Source organism: Sylvia atricapilla, chromosome 5, assembly GCF_009819655.1.
Source record: "Sylvia atricapilla isolate bSylAtr1 chromosome 5, bSylAtr1.pri, whole genome shotgun sequence".
In the NCBI taxonomy this organism is placed as follows: Eukaryota; Metazoa; Chordata; class Aves; order Passeriformes; family Sylviidae; genus Sylvia; species Sylvia atricapilla.
The window spans coordinates 30077576-30097562 of NC_089144.1; the positions used below are offsets into that span (position 1 = coordinate 30077576).

Consider the following 19987-nt stretch of genomic DNA (forward strand, 5'->3'; position numbering starts at 1 on the left):
CCCCAGAGCACTATGGGATAGGTCCTCCAGCGCCGCCCGGCAGGGAGGGCGGGAGCGGGAGGGCACGTGACCCAGCGGCCCCGCCCCGGCCAGGCACCAATGAGGTGGGGCGGGGCGGGGCCGCGGGCCGGGGCGGCCTCTGGTGGCTGCACGGCGGTCGGGCGCGGCCGATGGACAGGCGCGTGGCTGGAGACACCATCGAAACCGCGTCGCGGAGCACACCGACTGCGAAATCTTTATTTTCCAATTATTTTATTTTACTTTACTTTATTTCATTTCATTTCATTTCATTTCATTTCATTTCATTTCATTTCATTTCATTTCATTTGTTATAGCATTTTAATACAGTTAGGCAACAGGAAGACTGGCCGAAGCGCTGTGGCCACAGGAGTGTGTGACGGGCAGCGTGGGGTGGCCCTGCAGGGAGAGGAAGCGGTGTTCGCGGGGCTTCGTGCTGGCTGCGGCCTGTGGCCGCATGGACACAGCGACGTCTAATCCTCGTACATTTCCATAACCAGTTATTTTAAAGGCAGTTTGCCGTGGTGTCTTACGTCCTGATTACGGCAGACAGGAAAGCAGTTCAGTGCAGCAGCCGTTTCTGTGCGCTGGCCCTGCTACATCTGCGTCACAACACCGCCAAATTCTCCGCCTGCTGGAGGCTTCCCCACACGGGCTCCGAGGCGGCGGAGGGCTGGGAAGCGCCGGGCAGAGCCGAGCCCTCAGCTGAACCCCGAGGGCACCAACCTGCCGTAGCAACAAACGACGGGAAGGGGAAGCGGCTCCCGCAGATAGGCAGGCTTGGTTGAGTGTCTCCTTGTGTTCAGAATGAAGTCACAGCCTGAATAGAGTAAAATGTATGTCAGTCAGTCTGTCAAGAATTATAATACCTTATTAGTTGCCCTGATTACTGAGGGAGTATTAATTTAGGATCAGCTCAGAAGAACTTGAATTAAGTAAGAGCAGGCTGTGGGACAGAATGTAAGAAGAGTGACAGGAAGGAAGGAAAAGACTGTGTACATTGGAAGGAAATGTAATAAGAAGTAAAACTGCTATAATTTGGAAAACATAAATAGCATAAATTTAGGAATGAAGATTAAATGTTTAAGGCAATTCTGACTTTAAAGCGATTGAGGTTAACAAATTGCTCGAATTCTTCAATGGGATTATATAAATAGAGGAATAGGGTGTTAGGAAAATTTGCGTTAAAGAAAACTTTTTTATAAACACAAGTGCTGTGGTTTGACTGCATTGAGATCTTGAATCACCCTAGAACTAGACGCTGAAGCAATTAGGAAGTGAGAACCACAGCAGCAAACTAGCTGTGTGTGCCTAGCCAATCACAGCGGTAAGGTTTTGTTGCAAGGAGGGCATACTATATTCAGCTACTGTGCGTTATTCTTTGTTGCTGTTGAATCTGTTAATTAAAATGTTTACTATGTCACTTGGGGCTCACAGATGCAGAAAGAGCTTGGAATTCACTGTTTCTGTCACAAGTTGTGAAGATGTTGCTGTCACCCACTCATGCTACACATATCATGTTGCACAGAAGAGCCAGGCAAGCTGAAGAGAAATATCTGTGTGAGAGAGGAATGCAAAGAGAAACACTCATCACCTCTGTGTGCTGTCTGTATATTCATTTGATCCTCTGATAGTCTATCTCTGGCCTTTATGGCTACTCACACAACTTCAAGATGTGTAGTAACAGTCAAGTGGCTTTGGCCCTCTCTCACTCGCCTTTTGAGATGGACATGTTCGTGCACTCTTAGTGTACGGGAACAGCAATGATGGACATCTGTGGCTTTCCCTCCTGCCAGCTCTGGCAAATATGTCTTTAGGTTTCCTATGTGTATGTGAAGTTCCAGCCTGCAGAGGTTTCCAGTCCAATCAGGGCTGAAGGACAGTCCTGTCCATCTGGATGTCTGCTCCAGAACCAGTCTGTCAAAGATGAGCATGTTCTGCCAAAGGTGAGCATGAGATACAGCTCCTTCTGTGAGCTCTGTGCCTGCTGAAAGGGGGAGTGAGGGGTTTATGTTTTGTACAGGGGTATAGAAAAGGGGGTCATGAACTCTGATTTTCTACTAATCTCAGCAAACCCTGTGATATAGGCTCTTCACAAATTTATTGGTCATTCATGCTACCATTAGTATTTTTCTCAAAAATCAAGACCAGGAGGATGACCTGAAGGGATAGCTGAAATATCATCAGGAGTTGAGAAAAAATGGCAGGAAAAGAAATATTAGCTGGGGCAAAATTAATAGGAATGAATACAGAAAATGTTAACATTTCTGGATTAGTGGGTGAGTTGTCAGCACCAGCCAGTTTTCCTGAAAGGGCAATCTTATATTCAAAATCTAAAGATCTGGGAGCCAATTGTGACTTGACATTTGATAATTTTGTTTTCATGCTTTATGTAGATAAAAACATAATGTCTTTAATGTATTTTAATATGTTCTGAAGTCCTCAGCTTCTTCAATTGTTCTTCAAGTGACTGATGGCAGAGGTTGTCCTTAGTTGGGGTGAATACCACACCAATAAATCCTTTGCAGGTGAAGGATAGGACTAGTAGAGACAGTTACTATTGCCTGTTGTCCTTTCTAGGTAGGCATGAATAGGGCTGTTTCTTCATTTTCCAGATAGATCCAGAATGTTCTGCTGAAAGACCAGGAGTAAACCTCAGGCTGTAGGAAACACACAATTTTTAGCAGTATTTTGGAGGTCCTTTGTGCATGCCCTGTGTTTTGTTTGGGAGATCTGCTCTGCCCACATTTTCAGAATTTCCCAGTATCCATGATAGCTGGAAACTTCCCTGAAGCAGAGCCTCTCACTGGCTCGTGTTTCTCTCAGGATGGCAGCGTGGCATGGAAGCACAAGCAAAGCCATATTCATGGCACAGCTCTGAGTATGATCCGAAGCCAGATGTGCCAGAGAAAAACTGGAACACATGCAGGGAGAACAGTGTGAGTGAGGGCAGGGACATTTGGAGAGGGGAGCAACAGGGAGTGTGATACTAGAAATAAGAGAGGTGTTAGGGTGAGGGAGGGAGGAAGATGATGGGAGAAGATCTCTCTGACTGAGAGATTTTGATCACTATATGGTAGAGCAAAGGAGGGGAGGTGATGCTTGATGAAAGTAGGGATGAGTCAAGCATGGGACTCCTGGAGGACAAAATGGTAGTTATCCATAAGAGCAGAAATTAGAACTGTCATAGAGTACAGAGGAGAAAATGGAGACAACTGCTTATTTGTGCTGTGAATTTAAATTCCTAACTTGGAAGTATTCTGTGCCCTCCTACACCATTTGCCATTAACACAGCAATGCAATGATGGCACAGGTAAGTGACTTTATTATTATTATTACTTTTTTCAGTGTAATGAGCCTGAAATGGTATTTCTGGGATCTTGAAGATGCCAGTACTACATTCTGTCTCTGGGAGAGAGGAGGTGAAAAAACTTTAGCATAGTGGGTTGTTCTTCCCGCTGTGACACTGTTGGGACTCATCAGTTAAGCCACTGAAATAGGGAATGGAGGAATTATTGATGATATAACACTTTTGCTGTTCGATTTCAGATGCTCATTTAAGTAATAAATGATTCATCTCTTGGGCTCTTGGATTTTGAACTTTTAAAGAATGTAGATATGTGCAAAAGGCATTAAAAATGTGGACTCAGAGAGTTTATTCAGAGCTCATTCACTCTCTCTGCCCCATGCAGAGTCAGTCATGTATATGATGCTCCTTCACTCAGTCTGTTCTTCAAGATCTCTGGTGGTGGACTCTCCTTCCAAAATCTCCTTCCTCAAGCAGGCCATTTCTCTAGTTTAAAATTTACACTTTTGAAAAGCTATTCTGATTCATATCTGCAATCCTTCCTGCTGCATCAGAAGCCCATTCATTTATCCATGTCCACCATAAGTGCTGGTATCATATTGTCCCGTTTCTCTTTGAAACAGATTTTTACTTGCTTTTACAATTTTGATTTCTTTTCAATCTCTCTTTCAGGTTAAAAAATGCTGAAAGGTCTACTAAAATCAAATATATGGTAAGTGCTTTGTCTCCCCTATCCAAGGGGCTTGATATTTTCCTATAAAAGAAAATGAGAGTACTTTGGCAGCAGTTGTTCTTGAAAAATTAGTATTGTACATTGTCTTCTTAACTTTGAAGTAATTAGAAATTGTTAACTTTATAATATTTTTAGAGGGTTTGTTTTTGGGGCTCTTTCTCTCCCTCTTCCCAGCATTAAACTTTTATAATTGTTTTAATTTGCAATTTAATTTTGTCTTGTGTTTATATATTATGCAAAAAACCCCAATTAACTGCAAATAGGCTCATTGTTCCAATAATTAGCTCATTGTTCCAATAATGTAGTGTTCTGAAGTCTTTGTCTTTGGTACTGGCATTCTCATTTCTTTTTAGGGAAATTTTAATTTTGAAATTCTGATATAGATATAGATATGGATATAGATATAGATATAGATATAGATATAGATATAGATATAGATATAGAAGTAGGTTGTATATTTTCTTTGCCAAGATGCCTGGAATATTTGGCTGCACAAAAAACATTATTTCAGTGATAGAGCTTTTCATTTTTTTTCTTGTTTTAAAACCAGTTTGATTGAGAGACTAGTTTCTTATTTACATCCAGTATGTCTTTCCTTGCAAGTTTCATTGTTTAGAAATACAGCATGATAGTCTATAAATAAAAGTAAGTGGGATGAGTGAGGAACATAGTCTAGTGAGGAAATTCAGGCTTCTTTTTAGCGAAAGGGAATATAAAAGTATGGTCTAACACCTAAATTTTTTTTATGGGAGTATAGTCAGTCACAGTATAGACAACTATTCTGTTTCTTTTCTTCTTCTTCTTCTTTATTTTTTTCTTGTATTTGTTTTAATAAATCACAGAATCACAGAATATTCTGAATTGGAAGAGATCCACAAGTATCATCAAAGTCCAGCTCCTGGCCCAACACAGGACAAATCCAAGAATCACAAATTCTAGCTACCATGTTGGAAACTAAGTTATCAAGCCTCTGCTTTGGATTTTTGGTTGGTTGGTTGATTTGGTAGTTTTGGGGGACGTTTTTTAGTCTTCTAATTCATTCAGTGATACTGGTCACTTGCTAGTGGTTCTACTATTCACATTTGAACTGGCCACATTTGCCATTTAGTAAAATATTACTTTTATTTATTTATTTACTATTACTTTGAAGTATAGAATTGTCCCTATTGGCCTAATCTTTGGCTAAACTGGGTTTCAAAAGATAGATGGGATCAGATCAGATGTAATTTGACAGCACACATTTCAGATTCGCAATATTTCCATGTTCAGTATCCACACGTCAGTTCCTAGCAGTTTCCTGTTCAAGTAAAATATGTTCTAGCTCTGAAGATTTTGGACAAAACCCTAGGATATCAGACTTCCTCAGTTCTTTGTGGGTAGCAGCAACCCTTTGTCAGGATCAGAGGAATTTTGTAATGGTCTTGGCTGAAACTTTTCTCTTGTTATGCCAGGTTGTTGGTCACACTTTGACTGTGCTCCATGGAGATAGACTGGAATTCTTTGGAATACATCCCACTGTAGAAATGAAAAATGCTATTAACAGCAATATTGAAGAAGAAAAGGCTTCTTGTGTAAGGGCTCTGAGGAAACAGCATGTGAGGTAATTAGCCATAGTTTATACTATATAGCCATATAGTTTCCTGAGCAAGAAATGGGATAGGTGTTATCCTGTAATGAAGACATCATTCTTGAAGAGTTCCTAAGAGCATTTTGCATCCTAATACTGTGCTGTGACCAACCACATTTATTCATAGTCTTAAGACAAAAAATCCTTGGAGCTTTTAACACAAGTATATACATACCTCATAATTTCTAACAAAAATCCAACAGTGCACTCCTTAGCAAAAATAGCCACTGTTCTTTCCTTGTTCCAAGTTATTTGTTCTAATCTGTTGGATGATGATCTGTCTAACCAATTTAGTCCATTGAACTTAAACTGAACCATATTACGTGATGTTTCTCTTCACAACCTTGAACAGACCTACTGCTTTCACTCAAACTTGGTGTAACAACAGGTTGACATAAATATTGTTTAAAGTGTTGGTGTAAGTACCACCCTTCGTCTTAGAAGAACTTTAGGAGATAGCTAAATAAAAGTGAAGTTAAACTCAAATTAAGGGCACACGTGGGGTTGAACTCATTGGATGAAAAGGTTTTGCTTTGGGACTGTGTATGACAGAGTGAGAGGAGGATGAGAGGGAATGAAGTTAACTTGTGTCATGGTTTGACCCCAGCCAGCAGCCAAGACCCAGGCGACTGCACTCCATAGACAGAGGAACTGCTCTTTATTGTGTCCCAGCACTCATTGACATCAACAAACTTAGAAAACAGTGTTCCTTCCCTATCTTTTTTCTTATTTTTGTTTACCTCACAGGATGAAAACATCTTTATCAGGCATTTATGCAATCTGAATCATACTGGAGAACATTATAATACTGCAATCTAATAGCCTTGTTTCATATGAATCAATATTTTTGTACTCACATGAATATCTGAAAGATTTTTACTTTTTAAACAGATGCAAAATGTCCATTAGTTTATTTATTTACATGACAGATATGGACAGATTGTTTTTTTGGAGTTCCATACTTAACCATATGCAATTAAGAACACTCTTTGGCCTTTGCTGGTTCCACTATAGAAGAGCTCCTTATATTTCATTTAAGATGTGGAATCTTTAGCACAGATTTACTTTCTTAAGTATTGATTAACTACTACAGATCAAAGGTGCTTTGAAATCTTCGTCTTCCTTAGTTGTCCAGCATGTTGAATCCAGCAGTGTCCTTTGCCCTTCCTTGATATTTTGAATACACCAGACTTCTCAAAGTTTCCTGCATTTGCCACTGCTCCTGTTGAGGAAATGTGTATCCATAACTTTGTGGTTTAGCAATGGCAGTAGCAGGATGAACAGGAGTCTCTGAAATCCAACCTGCCATGCCATGAAATTATGGTGTAAGAGAAGTTAAAGAACGTGATGCAGAGCAGTGTCTTCAGAAAATGTCTGTCTTTTCATGCCAAGAAGCATTGCCTTTCCCTCCTGCCTAACCTGACCCTCTTCCAAGGGTTTCCATTTTGGAAAAAAAAAAAACCAAAAAATCCACACACAATACAAATAAATCCCAAACTGATGGTTCTTTACCATAATCCACCATGCAGTTTGAAACATTTTTTCTGCTCTCTGTTGTGAGGTGGTAGCCATCAGCAAAATGGAAAAGCAGATAACCAGAGATGAAAATATGCTCTTTGCTTGCTCCACATGAGTCAGTCAAACTTGTCACAAAGTACCCAGAGAGGGCAAAATACAATCCATGTTCACATTTGGTAATGTTTTGGTGAGGGGATGATGAGGAAAAAAAAATTTACTTAATTGTTTTGAGATAGTTAATTTCATCTTTCCAGTAAGTCTGAGTCAACCAAGTTGATGCCCTGTGATGGTTGCATGGCTCTTCTTCACAGGAGGCAGAAAACAGAAACGTAGTTCAGTGTCTCGCTGGAGGAAAATGGAATTGCTCTGAAGGGCTGGGAAGCAGCTCTCAGGGGCTGGAAAGCTTCTTGGAGGACTTTCAGGCCATTTCTTCTATTAACTACTTTTAAAGTTGTGTGTGTTTCTTTAAATGCATTCAGGAATCGTCATGTCCTAAGCATAACAGGCAATAATCCAAGTGACTAAAATAAGAACAAAACTTGGCTGTAGCTTTTTAAAAAATCATTTCAGTTTTCAGATTATTTACTGCATAGCTCACATGAATTATATCAGTTGCTAACACCACCACCATCAGCTTTTCCAAACAGTTGTTTAGTTTTGTGTTATTATCAAATATTTTATCTTGACAGCATAATTAGTGATTTACTGCACCCAAACTGGGCTGTGTTATTACAGTCCCAAGACAGTAATCCCCAGCTGATCACCCAGTAGAGTCAGCTGAGAGGTTGCTAGCTAATGGTCCAATACAAACTGAAGTGCTGTTCGCTATCTAATAAACACATTTGTTCATAGCACACTTGCTAATAAGGGCACTACTAAAAAGAACATCCCTTAATCATATATAATACCACTGGAGTATTTTTAGTGCATACTAAACAATCTTTTTACTCAAAAGAAGAGCTAAGCATCCACTCTACTAAAAGTACGCCACACTTAATGCACTCTGAGAACAGTATGTTCAAAATCGTGTTGAAATTAATTATTTCTGACATTTCCCCCAAAATAACACTTTAACAAGCCTCTGCTTGTCTGCAGCTGCTTGGGATGACATTATGGAAGAAGGCAGCTAGGTGGAGGAGTTGTTAATGTTATGATGCTCACATTCGTGCAGCCATCATCAAGGCTGGACTAGAGGAGGTGTTAGCTTTATGCTCTGAGAAGAGTTTTGTTGAATTGCTGAGATTACCCAGAGGTTATAAAATTAAGGAGAATATAATTATTTCTTAGGTCCATCATCCCATGCTCTGGGGTTTTTCTAGGCAGGTTTTTTTTTTTTTTTTTTTTTTTTTTTTTTTTTTTTTTTTTTTTTTTTTTTTTTTTTGTGTTTGTTTGGTTTTGTTTTTTTGTCCTGTGGTTACATTAAAAATATTCTTATCACTTGAGCCAGGACTTTTTCCATGAAGCTCTTTCCACCTGAAGTTTGCTTGTCTTTTGTATTTGAAATGCTGAAAGAAAAACCTATCCAAAACTCTAAGCACTTTCACACTTGTAAATACTAACTAAAAATGGGGAAGTAACCTTCCCGATAATAATTCTGTGACTTGAGTACCTCTGGTCAAGTAAAAGAATGATTCCCCCTCTGCTGCAGTTTGTAGTGCCAGAGCTGTGTGGCACACTGCATGCTGTGGGTCCCTGTCCCTCCTGCTCTCAGTTCTGTGTGACAGAAAAGTGAGGCTGCCATGGTATGAACCCATCATCCAAGCAAGGCTTATGGGACACAGAGATGGAAGACAAATTTTGGAGTAGTGTCTGAAAGGAAAAGCCATAATCTCTTCAATAGTCACAGCAGATAAAAAGAGGCACTGGGTTGTAACTATTTATATAATGTCAGAAATCAGAAGGGGTCTGAACCATCAAAACAAATTAGCCAGCTATTGAAGAAAGGAACATCTTAATTCTGTTCTTCCCCCAACCTTGCTGCTACCATAGACTTGTTTAGGTGGAGTGACTGCAGGTAAATGCTCTTATTGCCCACAACTCCTTAGCGAGGTGTTGTCCTTCATGGTCTGTGTCTTCTTCTTACGTTGGATATATCCTTGTGCTATGCCTACACAGGATGGTGATGCATCCATTTGTTTATCAGACAGAATTCACAGAATCACAGAGTTCTTGTGGTTGAGAGGGACCTCTAAAGGTCATCTGATCCAACCTCACCTTGCTCAGGAAGGGCCAGTTAAAGCTGGTTGTCCAGGACCATGTGTAGATGGCTTCTGAATATTCCAGAGATGGAGACCACAGCCTTCATGGGCAACCTGTGTCTTGATATTCAGAGGGAACCAGCTGTGTTTCAGGTTGTGTCTGTTGTAATGGATGCTGTCTTTGGGCACCACTGAAGAGAGCCTGGCTCCATTCTTTTTACTCTGCAGGTGCTTGTACACACTGATGACATCTCCTTTAGCTTCCTCTTCTCCAGGCTGGACAGTCCTAGACTCTGGCCTTGCCTCCTATGTGAGATGCTCTGGTCCCTTTATCATCTGTGAGATCCTTAGCTAGACTCTCAAATAGCTCAATATCAGTCTTGTAGTGGGCAGCCCAGAACTGGACAGAGCACTCCAAGAGTAGCCTCCCTCATGAAGGATGACAGGGGATCCTTCAACCTGCTGGCAATGAAAGGATCCCTCAAACTGCTGGCAATACTCAGCCTAACACTTGCCTGCTTTGCAGCAAGGCCACTTGCAACTGGCTCATGTTCAACTGGGTGTCCATCAAGACCTTCACAGCCTTTTCTACCAAGCTGCTTTTCAGCAAGTATTAAAAAACAACAACAACAATAACAACAAAACACAAACCAAAACAAAAACCCCCTATCAAATAGAATAATTCTATAAATTTCAAAATTTCCAGAGCTAAGTAGATCCTATTAATGCCATTTTCCCAGGTTAGTGAGAAGGAAGAGTTATAAAGTGTGAATAGAATAGCCACGTTTCAGCTGAGGGAGCGCATTATGTATTTTGTAGGAATTAATAACACTGAACTGTTAACAGGAGTCAGTAATGACCTGCTTAATTCAGCATTAAAACTGTCTGAGTCTATTCCTGATCTGTGACAAGCGTCCTCTTTTCAAGTATTGGGGTACACTGCCCACTAACATTCTAAGCACATAGTGTAAGAGTATGTATTTTTGCCTGCCAACTTCTTTCCATCTGCTTTAAAGTCTATAATACAAGCGGTAAAGAGACTTCAAATAAAATTTTGTACCTTTTTAACAAAATTGAGATTCAGCACTGAGACTGCACCTTTCCAGCAGAGCTCAGCAAACCCCTCCAGAATGCTGGATATGTTGAACATTCTCTAGCCCTGCAAACTCAGTGTTTCCTTGATGCCATTTTCCCTATCACTGCATCAAAATATTAGCTCATGTGGGAGGTTGTTGTTGGGGTGGCCTGGAGAGCACTGCTGCCCATGAAAGAAATTATTCTGCTTCCCTCACTTTCCAAAATATTTCCAGAATAGGTAGGAAACTATTCTAAGGCTGAAATGAAATTATCAAATCGCTGGCTTCTGGATGCTTCTTATTTTTTTGTGGTGGGAGTGATGGACAGCCTCATTGTGCCACTGCTCAAAGCTTTCAGCAAGTTCTCTGGAGAGGCTGTTCATGAGGGGCCCTGGAGCAAGATGAATCCCTGGACTTGCATGTGGCAAGAAGAAAATTCCCGTTAACTTGTATATGCTCCCTGCCCCTTTCTTCCCCCTCCCTGCTCCTAGGAATACTTCCTGTGGCAATCAGTTTGTGGGGATTTCTGTGCTAGTTTTCCTAAAGCAAATTTTTTAGAAAAGTTTTAGAGGGAAAAATGTGGATTTTCATTTCATTCTGACCTGATAATTCTTGAAAATTTTAAATGGGGACAAAAACTCCATATGCTAGCTACAATTGTCCATACTTTCTCAAACTATAGTAACCTAGATAATTGTGGGAAACTATGCAAAGTCCTTTTTGAATAGGACCTCTTCCCCCCTTGAGCATCAGGATAAGCAGTAGGAAAACCCCATCAGAGAGCCTTCCTGGGCAGCTCCTGTAAAGCAGGCATCAAGCAGCTATTACTGTACGCCTGCAGCCGCAGAAGATGCGCGTTAACACAACCAGCCGCATGGTGGAGCTCGGTCTGAGGAGACGGAGGTCAAAGCGTCCCAGGAGATGCTCCTGGCTTGGGAGGGAAGGTGCTGCCTCCTGGAGTGCTGGCACGTTTCCTGCTTCTTGTCTTCCAGTCATAAATGATCAGTAGGCTTTCAAAGAGAGGGCAAACACACAGAGAAGAAGCAGTTGTCAACAGGGAAGAGGTTTAGCAAACTCTTCAGCAAAGCTAAATAACGAGACTGAGCACAGGACCCCTGCTACACACCTAACTGCTGCAATGGAAGCATAAGATCAGGGGAAAAGTTGAATTTCGTAGATGTTGAATATCGTGAGTAATTTCCATCATGAAACCGTATTTCATCAGGATCTAAAACACAGCCTATGACTCGGCATAAGGTTGCAGTTGTTTCTGTGGACACTGCTGGCTGTGACTGAGAGGTTGAACTGAGCAGTAGCATCCTGCATTTCTGGAATGGGGAAAGGAAAGGAAAGGAAAGGAAAGGAAAGGAAAGGAAAGGAAAGGAAAGGAAAGGAAAGGAAAGGAAAGGAAAGGAAAGGAAAGGAAAGGAAAGGAAAGGAAAGGAAAGGAAAGGAAAGGAAAGGAAAGGAAAGGAAAGGAAAGGAAAGGAAAGGAAAGGAAAGGAAAGGAAAGGAAAGGAAAGGAAAGGAAAGGAAAGGAAAGGAACTGCAGCAACTCCTTTCAGACAGCTTTTCTGTTCGCTGCATTGAAATCAGTTCAAAATTAATTGTCATGTTTAGTATCAGTTAACCACACCATTTGCAGGAGATATGGAGTTTCTCTCTCCTGGTGGGGTTTCCCAGCAGCCAGGCAGTAGAAGCTGTAGGTGGCACCGTGGCACTCTGAGGGAGGGCAGTCTGGTGCTGGGCAGTTCTGATTTATGACTGAGCTGGTGAACAGGAACCACAGACTCAATGGAGATGCCACTTTTCTGTCACAGTGCAATGTCGCTCCCTCCAGAGGCCCTCATGGCCTCTATACATTACCCATCCCTGGCTTTCCCCGCCGGATAACCACTTACTCACCCTCTTCCTTCCACCCATCACAAACACTTCATTGTATAGCACTGATACCACTGGGTTTTGATGGAGTTTCATTCTGGTTATCCTTTTTTAGAGAGGGCTAAAATCTGTGATTGAGCACAATAACTCCCTTAAGGAAAGGGACAGTCATAGATATTATTAGTTCCTATTAAGTGGCAATGCCAAAACTTCACAGGATCAGATTTTATATGACCGGATATATTTAGCGATTTAGCAGTACTGTAAGTGAGGATGTGCATCATTTCCTGGGATTGTCAAGCCTTTGATGGAACTCTTGGAATGTAATGAATAATATTATTACAATACTGTACTTTCTTAAACATAGCGGGCATAATGAAAGTCCCACCCACAGAGGTCAGATCCATTTGACTCACTATTGTTAAGTTAAGAGACTTCCATTTATTTTAACAATGTTTTTTTAGAATATGAAGTCAATGGGATTCTTTCCTTTGTGGAAGAGTCATTTTACTACCTCAGGGACCATATGGAGTTCTGGAGTAAAGCTATAAATAGAGTACAGGTACTGCTGGATCTGGTTGTCACTTAAAAAAAGTTAAATCTGCTTTGAATAAATAAGTGAAATTATTATTTGCGTCAATGTATTATCTGGTCTGGTATATTTAGAATGTGTCTATACCTTTAAAGGTAGGATTGCTAAACCAGTAACAGTGTAGACTGTATGAAACAGTAAGACTAAAAGTTCAGGTTTCTTAGGTATCTTGCTTAGTTCTTTCATCACAGTGAACTAGTTTAGAGAAAAAAAATTCATTTTCTCATTTTTACGTCAGTTTTACCATCTGGAGCTTTTGCAGAAGCACAGAACTGATACACTATTTGTATCAAGCATTGCATTGTGACTTTTAAGGGGATCTTATCAGGAGGAAAACAGTTAAAAGTATTATTACCATTAACAGCAAAATAATTATTAATGACAGCCATTAGCAAAAAGCAATCTCTTCTTTTCAGCTGATTAGTCTATGGATTGGATGGCTGTCTGTGTAAAATCAGTTTCATGGGTTTGCTGATACGACCACTTTGATCCAGATCTTCAGAGGCATCTCAGTTTGGAAATCCAGGGCAAGCCTGATGCTTGTGTTTATTATTAGGAGCCTAAATAACTTTGTGGAGTCGGAGGTCCTGTTAATGGAAACACACTCGTGTACCTTACTCTGTTACAGTGAACAGTCTGGTTGTCAAGCTTAGAAAGAAAAACAGTGAAACCCAAAACTTCTTTTTTGCTCTTAAAATACGGAAGGAGGGCTAAAAGGTTCCATCCAGCAGTATGGAAGATAACAGCAGGTGAGTGGCTTTCCACTTAGAAGCTCATGCTGCTGCAGATGCTTTTTCAGGGTGACCTACCCAAGGTGCAGGGGTGGACAGGACAGTTGGTAGCTGCAGTGGGGATACAAGTGGACAGCCCTCCCCACCCTCTCAGTAAAAGAACCACAAAGTGGCAAAAAAGCAGCAATTCCAGGCAATGCATCTTCTAGCTTTCTTAAGGCAAAGAACTGAAGCACCACAGAGACTTGATGTCTCTGAAGGAGGCATTCTGTAACCCTGCAAACCCAGACTGCTCCACTGCCCACCACATACCATGCCCATCGTTTTGTCTGGGGAAGCTTAGGACTGGCAGTTCTTGTCTCCAGCGTCACCGTATTCTTGGTGGGTGTCCTGGGTTGTAGTTTAGGATGTATTCTATCACCATCTTCAGTTAATGGCCCATCAATGTCTTTTGCATGACTCAGAGATAACTCCCTCCGGGAGTTATCTCTCTCTTTAATGGGTCATTAAGGCTCTCTTCCATGACTCATCATCCCATTGTGAGATGCTCCGCCCATGGGGAAGAGCCAAGCATTCTCACCTGGATATAAGCTGGGATTTGGGACAGTAGAAGCAGCCCTCACCCACTGGATTCCCAGAGGACTGGAGCTACCAGACCTTTCTACAAGATTTCTGTTTCAGGAAGACCACCTCGTCTGGACTGTTTCCATCACCCTGATCAGGTTGTATTCTGACTCTGTCACTGGTTTTTCTTTTTGTATTTATTTTATTTTATTTTATTTTATTCTATTTTATTTTCCTTTTCTTTTCATTAAATTTTATTCCTGACTTAGAGCCTCTTACTTGGTTTGTTTTCAAACCACAACAGTGGGCAAACTATCACCTTACTTCTGTCCATATTTACTGATAACTGATTGAGGAGTAGACTTAATCAGCTGGGGGCTGCAAGTATATGTTATACTACTTTTCTTTCATACTTGCATGAGAGAAACATATCAGCACATATTACTTACTGCATGTGGTGTTGATGAATGTGCTGGATAACCAAGGCACAAGACTGGCAGCATCTGGCAGTATGAACAGCCAAGATGCAAAGGAGCAGAAAGGACAGTGCAGATCATTGTACAGACCTCTGTGATTTTTCTCCTCAAGCTGAAGGCAAGAGGGCAGGGTTCAGCACAGCACTAGAATGAGTCTAGATTTCATTCATGATTGATTTTGCTGTCTTGCTTACATAACCCACCTAATCCTGCCTCCTAGCTTGGTAAATCACAGCTTGCAGTGCTCTTCTTAGGCATCAACTCAGAAGATCATGATGAAAAGCAAATCTCATTATCCATCAGCAGTGCAAGACATAGAAAATGGAAAGTAAAGAGAATTACAATGTTGCCACCTTGGTGGAATCAGTTTTATCTTAATTTTTATCCAGTATTAATTCTAAGACACACAAATGAACTGTGCAAGGGGGGGTGGTAAATGAGGTAGGAATTGGAGTACAGGATTTTCCATTTTAGAGGAGCCCAGATCTCAGGCTGAAGGTGTGGGATTAGTGGGTCAGGGGCCATGCTTATTCCAATGTCCCCAGTTAAGCCCTCAAGTAAGTAGGCAGGATTTAAAAAGAGATGTTGAACCTTCCAGAATAGCACTCTCACTCACGTATCTTGGCCAATAATATCAATGTGAGGCACTTAAAAGCGTGCTCTTATTTATTGATCTAAGCAGGAGATGAACTCTTGCAATTTATTCCCAGTGGGAAGACAGAGTATCTGGGACATCTGACCTTGTACATCCTCCCTTGGTACTGGGTAGTTGCAGGTTTGTCTTTCATTCTTTTGTGCAAAAACAAGGACAGTGCTGAAAATATACAAGGCAGGAGGGGAGGGGGAGAAGCAAGGCTGGCCCCTAATTCAGTCACCTCAGTCACCAAGTTATACGAGTAACTTTGGTCTTATTTCTTCAGACAGCTGGGCTTTTTTCTTAGAGTAATTTGCTCTTTGCTGATTGAAGTAGGGTATAGCCAAACAGCTCCACAGGGAGGAAGGAGAAGGATGAGCAGAAGAAGCACTAGGGTGGCAGTCATTCACAGGAGCCTTTAATCCTCAGAATGTCTGAGGAAGTGGTGCCAGCTAAATACTGGCTGTCCTCCAACAATCTGCACCTGGAAAACTGCCCTGCTGGGGAAGGGCAGAACTAGGTGTTCAAACCAGCCCCTGCAGGCCTCAAATGTGAAGTAAAGTAGGGTCTCCTAGGAACACAGCACCATCTTTCCTAGGCCCTCCTTCACTTAGAGCTGTATCCAGCCCTTGACAAAGCAGGGACACGAGATCATTGCTCCAGCCTGCGAGTGATGGATGGAAGCCATGCTGCCAGAGCGCACATGACCCCATCTCTCTTCGACCAGTTCTGATTAGGAACCTTGTGTTTTGCAGCAGTAGCAGAACAAACGCAATCAGGAAGGCCATGTGAAATCAATTTTTATTTAATTATTCATTACATATTTCTGTGATGTACTGAGATAATAATTCCAAATCCTATAGTACCCAGCTACTTTCCTAAAGGCAAGCATGGGACTCTGGTTTCAATTGCTACTGTAAATAAACAATTATTTATAAACTACCTCAGAGGGACCATATGGTCCCCTTTTGAATAAAAATGCACAGACAGAGCTGAAAAAAATCAGTGAAAGAGAGGCATAGTAAATTGATATGTAGCAAACCATCTGCTTCCATGTATGAGTGATGTTGTAACAAACTGCAGGAGGCACAGTTAAGACAACTGTAGAGAGCCAATTCCTTCTTCATGTTTGCAGATCTGCTAGTCTTCTACCTAGTATCAATTTTGTGTTGTCATATGCTCCAGCAAAGGAGCTCCAGGAAGGCCATACTGGCTACCTTCTACATGCTTGGGACTAACAACCCTCTGTGGATTCTCTTGCATATGCCTACCCAGTGAACACACCTCAATTTGATTTAAGTTGCTTTGATTTTTGCTAGGTCTATGAAACACACTGAGTATCACTAATCAACTGTGCTAGAATTAAAATATTTTGAACAAGGTTATTTCTGCAGTACAGTAAGAAAACTGATGTAGACCTCATTTATTAAAATATTTCCCATACATGTCCAAAACTTACTGTGACTTTGCTTGAATGATGTCAGAGTAATGTTTCTGTTAGCTCTCAGTTATTACAAAGGAGCTGTGAAAGCTGCAGAGATCTGGTTCATGTTATGGCTGTCATAATGTTGGGATACCATAAGTACAGGTGGGAGCATTGTTGATGTCACTTGGGTTACGGTGACATCAGCAACGTGAACCCTTAGATGGGTCGCTGGCACCACATGGAGAGGGTGGCTCAGTACCAGCAAAAGAGCAGTCTAGTTGGTTGTGGGTGTGAGCACATTGTCCTGTGCTTTGCTCTATTCAGTGTTACAGGGCTGCTGGCAGGCCCTCAAAAGCACAGGGGCAGTGACTGAAAACTATATAGGTTTGTTATGGCAAGAAGAGAATGACTGGCAGGACAACAGTCCTAGCACTAAGCCCATGAGTTTGGGAACAGTTCAGTGAGCCTGTCTGCAGTGAGTTACTTTTGCTCTCCCATGGTTTTTGAACTCATCTAGGTGGCCAAGAAGCTGTCCCTGCCCTTCCTGCCCAGCCTCTGAGAGCAGACAGGCAGAGAGTGAGGATCACCTCTGTGCATGAGGAAAGAAGTCTCAGGTCTGAACTGCCTCCATGAAAATCCAACTGTGGCTACACTTCCTGGGTAAGGGGGGAGGAGACACTTGAAAATATTTGGGATATTTAAAAGAACTCAAGAAAAATATAATTTTCTTTAAAAAGGCAAATGGAATGAACATTTAAAGAATATAAAAAATGTTGATTTTCTGAATTATTATAGTTATCCTAATAATTTAACAATATCATGAATAATATGGGGATCAATATTACTAAAATTCATTCAAATGGTTCATGTTTTGACACGGGAATTCCAGCTGTGGGGCCGAGACTGAGTTAGACAGAAAAGGACAGAGGCATTAAGAAGGGGATTATAAATAAACTGATTTGCCTTATTCTCTTCCCCCGTCTTCCTCAAGGCTGTCAAACACAGGACCACAGTCAAAAAAAGCCTTTGGGCCAATATCTCCTTGCCCGGCTAACTCTCAGGAAATAGTGAGTCTCTTGGGAGCACTTTCTTCCTTTGCAGTGTGTTTTGTGCCTCTCTTCAGAGTATGTTGAACAGACACTTCATCATCTTGACTGTGTATTGTGGGGCAGTTGGAGACTCTCTCATGAGCACCAGCACCAGCAGCATGGGATGAGAGAGCAGCATGTTACTAAAAATGAAAGTATGGCTCATCTAGAAACATATATTCTCACACAAAGCTTTCCCACCTGTCAATCTTTCCTTACTTCAACAAGTAGTAAAGTTATATATGTGCAACATTTTCTTCTTACTCCCATTCTAGGTTTCCCCAGGTGAGGTGCAGTTTGCTGGAGCATTTCTTTAGAGTTTACCAAACTTCTTTGGCTGTAAATCAGTGGACAAAAAAGATGGTACTTCTAAAAACTATCTTCTGACTTGAAACAGAAAAAGCAGCAGGCATACAGCATCTTGCAGAGAAGTTAAGGCTCTCACAAGCAATGTCAACTGGGCTGCTAAATGACATGCATATATTAGTGCAGTGGTATGGCTGGGTTTTTTCAACTGTTGAAGCAAAACATGTGATGTCTTATCCCAGCCCTAACAATTTGAAAAATTATTCCCAGTGAGGCTTGGAATTAACCTTCATTAACTTGGTTGGGTGAGGGGGATTTCTTTCATGGGTCATCAGAAGCTTGGACACTTGAAGTAACACTTTAGTTTCTGTGTATTCAGATGTAAAATAATGGTGAAGGAGGAAATACTTTTGATGGCCCAGTTTCCCTGGAGCTGAGAACAAACATATATTTTCTATAGCATGCAGTATTGCTGCAAAGTGATGAAATGCTAAACTGCTGGTGTCTGTGCCAGTTTGGATAAGAATGACAAATTTGTGTTAGGGATTAGTCTTCATGTGTAGCCTGCAATAACAAATCCTATAGGCAATGATAGTTTTGCTCTGCTGACTGTGGAGACAAGGAAAAATAGCAATAGCTAAGGACAGACTTAGAAATATAAGTGTGTATGCAAAATAATGTTTGGCACAAGAACAGAGAAGACTTTGGTGCCTAGTTGTGCAATTCTCAGTAGCCATCACTAGCCATGTTGGCTACCTCCTCACAGCTTGGGCCTTGTGCATTTGATGGTGCCTCACTGAGCTCTGCTACCACGATTGCACTTGCCTTTTATTTTTTTTTTCTCAGTGGAAATTGGAAGTAATATTGTCCTAAGAGACCTGAAACTCATGCAACTCCAGTGAATTTTCATTCCTAAAGATATTTTCTGTTGTAGTGCTATTTTCTTGAGGTTTTGTTGACCCTCTGCATTGTTTACAGAGTCAGTTTAGGTTCGTTTTGATTTCTTACCAAGGTTGAAACAAATAAAGTATGAATCCTTTATCAGGACTAAAAGATACAAAGGGTTGAAGCCTATCTAACATTTCTATTATCCCCTCCAACTCCACAAAGCAATTCATTTATAACTTAGTAGAAATCCATTAAGGCAGTTCTTCAGAAGTCTAAGACATTTTATCAGGTTATATAAATCTAAGGCTAATTCTATTGATCACAGTGGATCTCAACCATTTCACAGCAGAGTGTGAACCTTGGAAAGTCTGTGGAAATAGTGCCTGGAAATAGCTCTGTGTATCTAATCAGTGAATTAGTCTGCTGTGCCTACCACTTAGTAGTGGTTGCTAGTACCCTTTGTGAAATAAGCCCTGTACCAACTCAAGATGTTTGTGGCTAGATTTCTTTGCTCATAAAACTTGGCACTTGAAATTCTTGTGAGATATTAATTAATTCTTTAAAAAATGCACAGCATTTGTATATGGGTGCTATATAGCTAATCTGGTCCCCTGTAACTAGACTGTGGGCTTTTTGTCTTGGACTCATCCAGATTTCCTGGAAGGCCTCTGGGATTAAAAATTTGCTGAGGTGATCCATAGCAAGGATACACGCAATCTCTTTTGTGGCTTTGAGCCATAGAACATCTCAAAGTTGGGTACTTTCCCAGCAGCAGAGGTGTTACCATTGTCTTGGGACAATGCTGCCTTTGCTGGAGGTCCACTCATGCAACACCTATAAAGCCATGGGGTTAGAAACACTGCCTGTCCTTTTTGTGCATAAATGCCCTCTTCCTGTCTGTCCCATTATGAAAAGTATCTCTTA

General features: G+C 41.2%; 1 long non-coding RNA gene across 1 annotated transcript; it reads left to right on the forward strand.

Annotated features, from left to right (window-relative positions):
- The first annotated feature begins 271 nt into the window (after positions 1–271).
- LOC136360869 (uncharacterized) lies at positions 272–5639 on the forward strand. The gene is made up of 3 exons (XR_010743523.1): positions 272–1964; positions 3998–4037; positions 5510–5639. It is a non-coding gene; the product is annotated as an uncharacterized lncRNA (long non-coding RNA).
- The last annotated feature ends 14348 nt before the right edge of the window (positions 5640–19987 follow it).